The following is an 8340-nucleotide window of genomic DNA, read 5'->3' on the forward strand; positions in this document are numbered from 1 at the left end:
TATCTCACTCTCAGCTCTCTCCCACATCTCTCTCCCCACACCTGATCCCTTTTCCCACAGTGTTCACTCCTTCAATCCACCTTTGATAACTATTTCCTCTTCTGACTGAGATTCACACATCTTTACTTCACCCCTCCTTACTAATTTATTTAGGCCTGTGGATTATAGCATGATTATCATTTATGACTAAAGTCCATTTATATATGAGTACATACCATGCATGTCTTTTTAAGTCTGTGTTACTTCATTCAAGATAGTATTTTCTAATTCCACACATTTTCCTTCTAATTTCATTATGTCTATGATTTTCATAGCTGAATAGTCCTCAATTGTGTAGATATACATAGTATACATTGGTGACTCCAACAATTCTACCAGGGAACTCCTACAGCTAATAAACACCTTCAACAAAGTGGTCAGTCAGAAAATTAGCTCAAAAAATCAGTAGCCTTCCATTATACAAACATCAATAAATGGGATGAGAAAGAAATTAGGGAAACAACACCCTTTACAATAGCATATAAATAATATAAAATATCTTGGTGTAAAGCTAAGCAAGCAAGTGAAAGACCTAAATGACAAGAACTTCAGATCTCTAAAGAAGAAACTGAGGAAGATATCAGAATATACTAAGATAGTAAAAGTGGCCTTCTTACCAAAAGCAATTAGTAGATTAAAAGGAATTCCCATCAAAATTCCAACACAATTCTTTACAGACATTGAAAAAAGAATTCTCAATTTCATGTGGAAAAACAAAATATGCAGAATAGGTAAAACTATACTGTACAATAAAATAACTTCTGAAGGTATCACCATCACTGACTTAAGTGGTATATGACAGCACAACAGTAATAAAACTGGCATAAAACAGATTGGCCAGTGGAATTAAACCAAAGACCCACAAGTAAACCCACACACCTATGGATAGTTTATATGTGACAAACAAGCCAAATCCATACAATGGACAAAAAGAAAGCATCTTCAACAAATCGTACTTGTATACCTGGATGTCTGAATAAGGAAGAATACAAAAAGATCCATGTTTATCACTCTGAACAAAACTCAAGTTCAAGTGAATGAAAGACTTCAACATAAAACTGTTCATACTACTAAATCTAATAGAAGAGGAAGTCAAGAATAGCCTTGAGCACATTGGTAAAGGAGACAAATTCCTGAACAAAACACCAATAACTCAGGTACTAAGTTCAACAGTTAATAAATAGAACCTCCTGAAAATAAAAAGCTTTTGTAAAGCTAAGGGACACTACCAATAGGATAATAAAGCAGCCTACAGAATGTGAGGTCTTCATCAATGCTACATCTGTCAGAGGACCAATACCCAAAATATATAAAAAAGTCAAGAAACTGGACAGCATAAAAAAGTCAACAATGAAATCTCTAATTTCCAAGAAGCACTTAAAGAAAAATGTTCAGTTTCCTTGGTCATCAGAAAAATGCTAAGCAAAATGACTCTGAGATTCTGTCTTATGCCTTCAGAATGACTAAAGCCAAAAACATGCTGGTGAGGACAAAGAGCAAGGGGAACACTTCTTCATTGCTGATAGGAGTGCAAAGTAGTACAACTAATTTGGGAATTAATTTGGCAGTTTCCTAGAATACTGGTAATAATTCTATGCAAATGCCAAGCTATACCAATTGTGGGCAGTTACCCAGTAGATGCCCTACTAGACCTCAAGCATACTTGTTCAATTATGCTCATGGCAGCTTTATTCATAATAGCCAGAAACCAGAAACAACCTAGATGTTCCTTAACTGAAGAAAGGACAAATGCTACTTTTATATGTGTAGTCCCCATGAGGGACACAAAGCTCAGTAGTAAAGGACGTTACAGCCCAGCCTAAAGACCTGATTTTGCTCCCAACGACTCATGTGATAAAAAAGATAACTGAGTATCATAGTGCTCTAACCCCAGGACTTAGAAGGGACTGCTGATCCACAACCCTCTGTGCACAGGTCTGACCAGAGGAGAGCTGATCTCCCAAAAGTGCTGGCACAGGCTTAAAGACCCACAGGAGGAACAATCTCCAGACAGAGTCAGCAAGAACTTCTAACACCAGAGATCAACAGATGGCTAAAGGCAAATGCAAGAACCTTACCAACAGAAACCAAAACTACTTGGCATCATCAGAACCTAGTACTCCCACGACAGCAAGCCTGGATACCCCAAAACACTGGAAAAACAAGATTTATATCTAAAATCATATCTCATGATGGTGATAGAGGAATTTAAGAATGGCATAAACAACTTCCTTAAAGAAATACAGGAGAACACAGGTAAACAGGTACAAGCCCTTAAAGAGGAAACAGAAAAATCCCTTAAAGAATTACAGGAAAGCACAACCAAACAGGTGAAGGAATGGAACAAAACCATCCAGGACCTAAAAATGGAAGTACAAACAATTAGAAATCACAAAGAGAGACAACTCTGGAGATAGAAAACATAGGAAAGAAGTCAGGAGCCATAGATGCAAGATCACCAACAGAATACTAGAGATGGAAGAGAGAATCTCAGGTGCAGAAGAAACTTTAGAAAACATTGACACAACAGTCAAAGAAAACACAAAACGCAAAAAACTCCTAACCCAAAACATCCAGGAAATCCAGGACACAATGAGAAGACCAAACCTTAGGATAATAGGTATAGAAGAGAGTGAAGTCTCCCAACTTAAATGTCTAGTAAATATCTTCAACAAAATTATAGAAGAAAACTTCCCTAACCTAAAGAAAGAGATGCCCATGAACATACAAGAAGCCTATAGAAGTCCAAATAGACTGGACGAGAAAAGAAATTCCTCCCGCTACATAATAGTCAAAACAACAAATGCACAAAACAAAGAAAGAATACTAAAAGCATTAAGGGAAAAAGGTCAAGTAACATATACAGGAAGATCTATCAGAATTGCACCAGACTTCTCACCAGAGACTATGAAAGCTAGAAGATCCTGGGCAGATGACATACAAACCCTAAGAGAACACAAATGCCTGCCCAGACTACGATACCTAGCAAAACTCTCAATTACCCTAGATGGAGACACCAAAGTATTCCATGTCAAAACCAAATTTACAAAATATATTTCCACAAATCCAGCCCTTCAAAGGATAATAAATGGAAAACTCTAACACAAGGAGGGAAACTACATCCTAGAAAAAACAAAAAAATAATCTTTCAACAAAACTAAAAGAAGATACCCACATGAACAGAATTCCAACTCTAACAACAAAAATAATAGGAAGAAACAATTACTTGTCCTTAATATCTATTAACATCAATTGACTCATTTCCCCAGTAATAATTATTTTAGTTGCTTCAAAAATCAATTACTAATGCAAAAAGAAGACAAGGAAGATATTCTTATTGGTACTTTATTTGAAAATTCAAGACAATTAAAATCACAAATTTTGTAATAGTGATTAGTAATATTGTAAATACTTTATATGTCAATTTTTAGGTGCATATATATTTATCTAAATATGCTACATATATATTTGTTTAAATCATACTTAATGAAGGAATGGATTAATTATATTGGTTTATGATTATTTTGGATGTTTAGTTATTTTAAAAATTTCTCTTTATTTTCATAAATCATTTTAATAAAATAATAAAATTATTTTCTCAGATATTATAAATAGCAATTTATTCAAATTATTATGTTATTGATTTATCATTCCTCTAGTTGGCATTACATTTTAAAAAATATTTCTCTCTTACTTGTCTCATAATTTGTACATGTGGCTGCTAAAGATGATATCTCTATAAATACGTAGAGAAATGCATATAAACTGCAAGCTTATAACACTGAAAGTAATAAGCCAAATTTTGTGGAAATTAATTCTTTAATGGTTAATTTTTGGCTGCTGTCCAACTGATGTGCAAACTGCTTTACAAAATTCAAAAGCTATCTTTTGAATTTTAGTGGAGATGCAAAGAAAGGGAATGATGCAACTATAACCAAGCATATTTCACTGGTTCAGTATCTAGCAAATTCTCCTATAATCTATAGCTGAAAGCTGGGCAGAATGAATAAAAAAGATGAGGTGACAGAAGGTGTCCATCAGAGTGACACCAAAGGCTTTCTGTTGATCAGAGCAAAGGAACATAGCCATAAACTACATCTAGACTTTGATATTTATTAGATTTTATTCTACCTTTCTTCATTGTGAAGGTTTATACATTTCTCATAAAAATGTCATCTTCACAGAAAAGAATTTTACACATAAAAAGGAAAAAATATAGAAATGTAGAAACATATACATTAGACATGTGTTAATATAATGGTAAGTTAAAAATTGAGTTTTTACTACCATACTCTTATTGTAAATTTCTTACTATAATGTAAAAATTATTTTGGACTACTTTTGTAATATTTAGAATTATTTTTGTAAATATCCAAAATATTATGAGAATATAAAAACTAATATAGTTGAGATTAGAGGACTGATTATATGTGATTATAATTTTTAGTAACTATTACTGACATTTTATACTATAGCATACATTAAAATAAGTGATGTGAAATATGAGTTTTTCAGGATCATAATAATCAACTAAGATGAAAAGGTTTTTTCTTCCTTTCAAGTACATCTTCAGCATATGATGCTAAGCCATTCATCTGTCACAACTACCCATAACTTACTTACCTATACAGAGGTTAGGTGACAAGTCTAGCTATGTGCTTTGATTTGAATCTAAAATATACTGCCTGATCTAAAAATGTTAAAATTTAAAACATCAATATTCTTTCTTCAGTAGGCAGGTTGCAGAAATTGTAGCCTATAGTTAAACACTGAAATAAAAAAATGTTTAATCAAAAAAATTGCTAAATTTCTAGTGATAAAGTATATCTATGAAAGTCGTACTGAACAAGAGGAGAATCATTACAAATATGATCATCTCTTTCAAGAAGATAATATAATTATTAGAAATGTAAATATGGCAACAAATATGCTATCATTAAGGTAACCAATCAATATTGGTTGGAACATTCTTTTCTTCTCTCTACAACATAAAATAATAAAGTATCTGACTAGCATTGCATTAAAATAGAATTGGAAACATAATAAGAAGCAGTCCCATACATATACCTACTTAATTAATCAGATAATATATCCCAGACTGTATGTATAGAAATGGCCTTAACTGCAGTGGACTGAGTTGTCTTACACCATTTTAGTATTATCATCATCAATAAAAACAAAATAAAAGACAAACAAGCAACAATATCATCAACAAAAATGCTTCACAGACATACGCTAATCTGATAACAACTATTCATTTGAAAATCGTATCCCTCGCTCTATCTTGCTTTATATCAAACTATCAAAAAAATCTAACATCCATGATGCACCTTTTGTTAATTTTGGCAAAGAAAACCATCATGTCAAATCAATCTTTCCATAAAATGAAGAATGGTCCAATTTTTTAAATTATATTATTTTCTCATTCAATTCATTCTAACCACAGTTTTACCTCCCTCTACTTCTCCCAGCTTCCCTCTTACTCTTCATCCCCCCAAATCCACTTCCCCCTCTGTTTCTGGTCAAAACAGAGCAGGCCTCTAAGAAACAAAAATGAACTATTACAAAACAAACACACAAACAGACAAAGAAAGACACTGTGACATTCCTCACATAGAAATTGTACAAGGCAACCCATTTTGAGAGAAAGTGTCTCAAGACCAACCAAAAGGCCAGTCTCTCACCTATTATGAAAATATCAATATGTAATTTGCTTGCTTTCTTAATCCACAAATGAAGTACTAGAATACAATCATATTAAAAGAAAACTCAAACAAGGAGTCTTGTCAAGCAATTACTTGCTTAATGTCCAAAATGAAGGACTCATTTATAATCTTATGTTTCCTGAGTGCCTTGGGTGGTTCTTATTGTCCAATTCTGCTATCCACCACACTTAGTCTGTTGGGTAGGAGGATGCCAGCACCAGTCAACATGCACCCCTGCATTTGGTGCCCAAATTGAAATGATGCTGAACATTCAACACTGGCTTGCTGGCCTCTCTGCATGAACTCCAACCCTATTGCAAGTTCCCAAGCCTCAGCTACTCTCTATTATATCTCCTCATCTTAAAAACCTTTACCTAGTGTGAGGCTCTTACACATCAAGATCAACTGTCAGCTTGAGATGTATTCTTGACCTCTTCTGGACTACCGCTTCTGTGTGTAGGATCTGAGCAAATACTTCCCACAAGTTTTTATCTCTGTGATGCAGGTCTCTTCTAAAATAATAGCTAAATGTTAAACTTTAGATAAAAGTGTCTGTTGTAACAACAAAACACACTTTATTGTTAAAGTTTCACTACTACTAATTCGTTTTTTTTTCTTTTTGAGAATTTTAAGTTATTAAAGAGTGGACAAGAGAAATCTGTATTTTACCAGATTACAAGAATAAAAATATATTAGATTTACATTGAAAGCTCATTGAATCCTAAATGATGAATTAAAAATTTACAGGGAATAACAGCACTTTATTTACTTTTTAAAATACAATCTTTAAAACTTTACTCCATTTACCAATTGGAGCAACATTCTGGGCTACTTACTGCCATTGTTAGACTTTAAAATGAGAAATTATTTTTAACAAAGACTTTATTGTAATTAATTTATTTGATTGTAATTTAATTTATTTTAACATTTGTATGTATATGTATGTAACCCTATTTTATGAAATAAATAGTAAGTAACATGTTTCCAAACTCAATATTTTTTAAGATAAAAAGCAATATTCAGAGAAATATACCCTAATGTTTTACCTTTCTTACATATGTTTTGTGTGTATGTGTGTGTGTGTGTATGTATGTATGTATGTATGTGTAATATTTTTTTTAGAATTTCATACAGGTTCTTTCCACATTTTCTCTGTTCCATCTGTATTTTTCTTCCTAGGATGCATTATTTTCTTTTCTTTTTTTACTCCATCAAGTACAATCTCTGCTGCCCAAGCACTGCTGTGTGTGCAGCGTTCCACTGGAGTCCACTGGAGAGTGTTTATGAACTTGATGTTACAATTGTAGGGAAAATCTACATTACTTTTCTTAGCAGGTAACAATTGCCAGCAGCCCTCTACCTAGGAATGGACTATTTACTCATCTTCAGTTTCAATCCTGGGGCTCGGTCTTAGAGGTTGGTCAGATTTTGGATAAGCTGTCCCAATTGTGTCTTCCTCTGTCCAGAAAAAAATAACCCAATTAAAGAGGAACACTGAATTGTAGGCTTGGAATTTTTTAAAGGTTCCTTTCAATAAAGGTTCTCAAATGCTTCGACATCCCCTTCCCTTATTCTGGCAAACTGTACAAATGTAGAGGAGAAAGGAAGGTAAGTATGACCAGAGGATACGGACCTATTTAGAAGTAGTTCCTTGGGGTGATTCAAATCTCCATTTGTCAGGACACCAGTGGTCCAGTTCAGTAGTTTCAGGATACCAAACACAATCAGCATCAGAGGAATGATCCAGCAGAAAGTGCCAGGCCTCTGCTAAATTGGCAAGAGTTATCTGAATGACCAGGATCCGCTGGAACACCAGAAGTTCTCAGCCATGTCTCTCTTAATGAAATGAAGATCAGCAAAGATGAAGGACCAAAGTGTTGCAATGCTAGCTCGACAAGTACAAATACACACAAATAGGACTGCCCTGGAGTCCTATTTATATTCTCTCCACAGACCATGTGTCCTTCCATGGGTCTTGCCTCAGCAAACCACCACTTGAGTCTGTCATCATGTGAATCTTTCTTAGCAAAACACCATGGGAGGGTGCATCACCTGACATATCCATAAATTTCTAACTCATAAAACTAAGCAAAGAATTCTTGAAAGAAAAAAATATGGCTTGAAAATGTATTTTTCCCTTAGCTATTGGAGAATTGTAAATTATAAATATTTTGCAACTTGTTCTCATCTAATTCAAAATGATGTTGATTTAAAGAGAAGACAAGAGAGAGAGAGAGAGAGAGAGAGAGAGAGAGAGAGAGAGAGAGAGAGAGAGATTATTTGGTAAACATATGTTATATTTATTCTCTGATGCTAAAAATGGAAACTGTTTTAACCTCTGTGAAAATGATCCAAAAATTTGTTAGTAAGCCCAACACATGATCCAGTTCTAGCATTATTTATTCTCTAACCAAAGGACCCATATCTCACTACAAATACCTTCTCATCACCGCTCACTTTTAATTTCTCTTTTTTTTGAAGTGTCTTTTTTAATTGAAAAGCTAAAAATTGTTGAGTTACAGTCCCCTCTCCCAAACCACAAACTGGGTAGTAAACTAAATCTCTAGGCAACATATTCAAAGCTGAGAAGATTGAT

The sequence above is a fragment of the Mastomys coucha genome, unplaced genomic scaffold (genome assembly GCF_008632895.1).
Source record: "Mastomys coucha isolate ucsf_1 unplaced genomic scaffold, UCSF_Mcou_1 pScaffold8, whole genome shotgun sequence".
NCBI classification, from domain to species: Eukaryota; Metazoa; Chordata; class Mammalia; order Rodentia; family Muridae; genus Mastomys; species Mastomys coucha.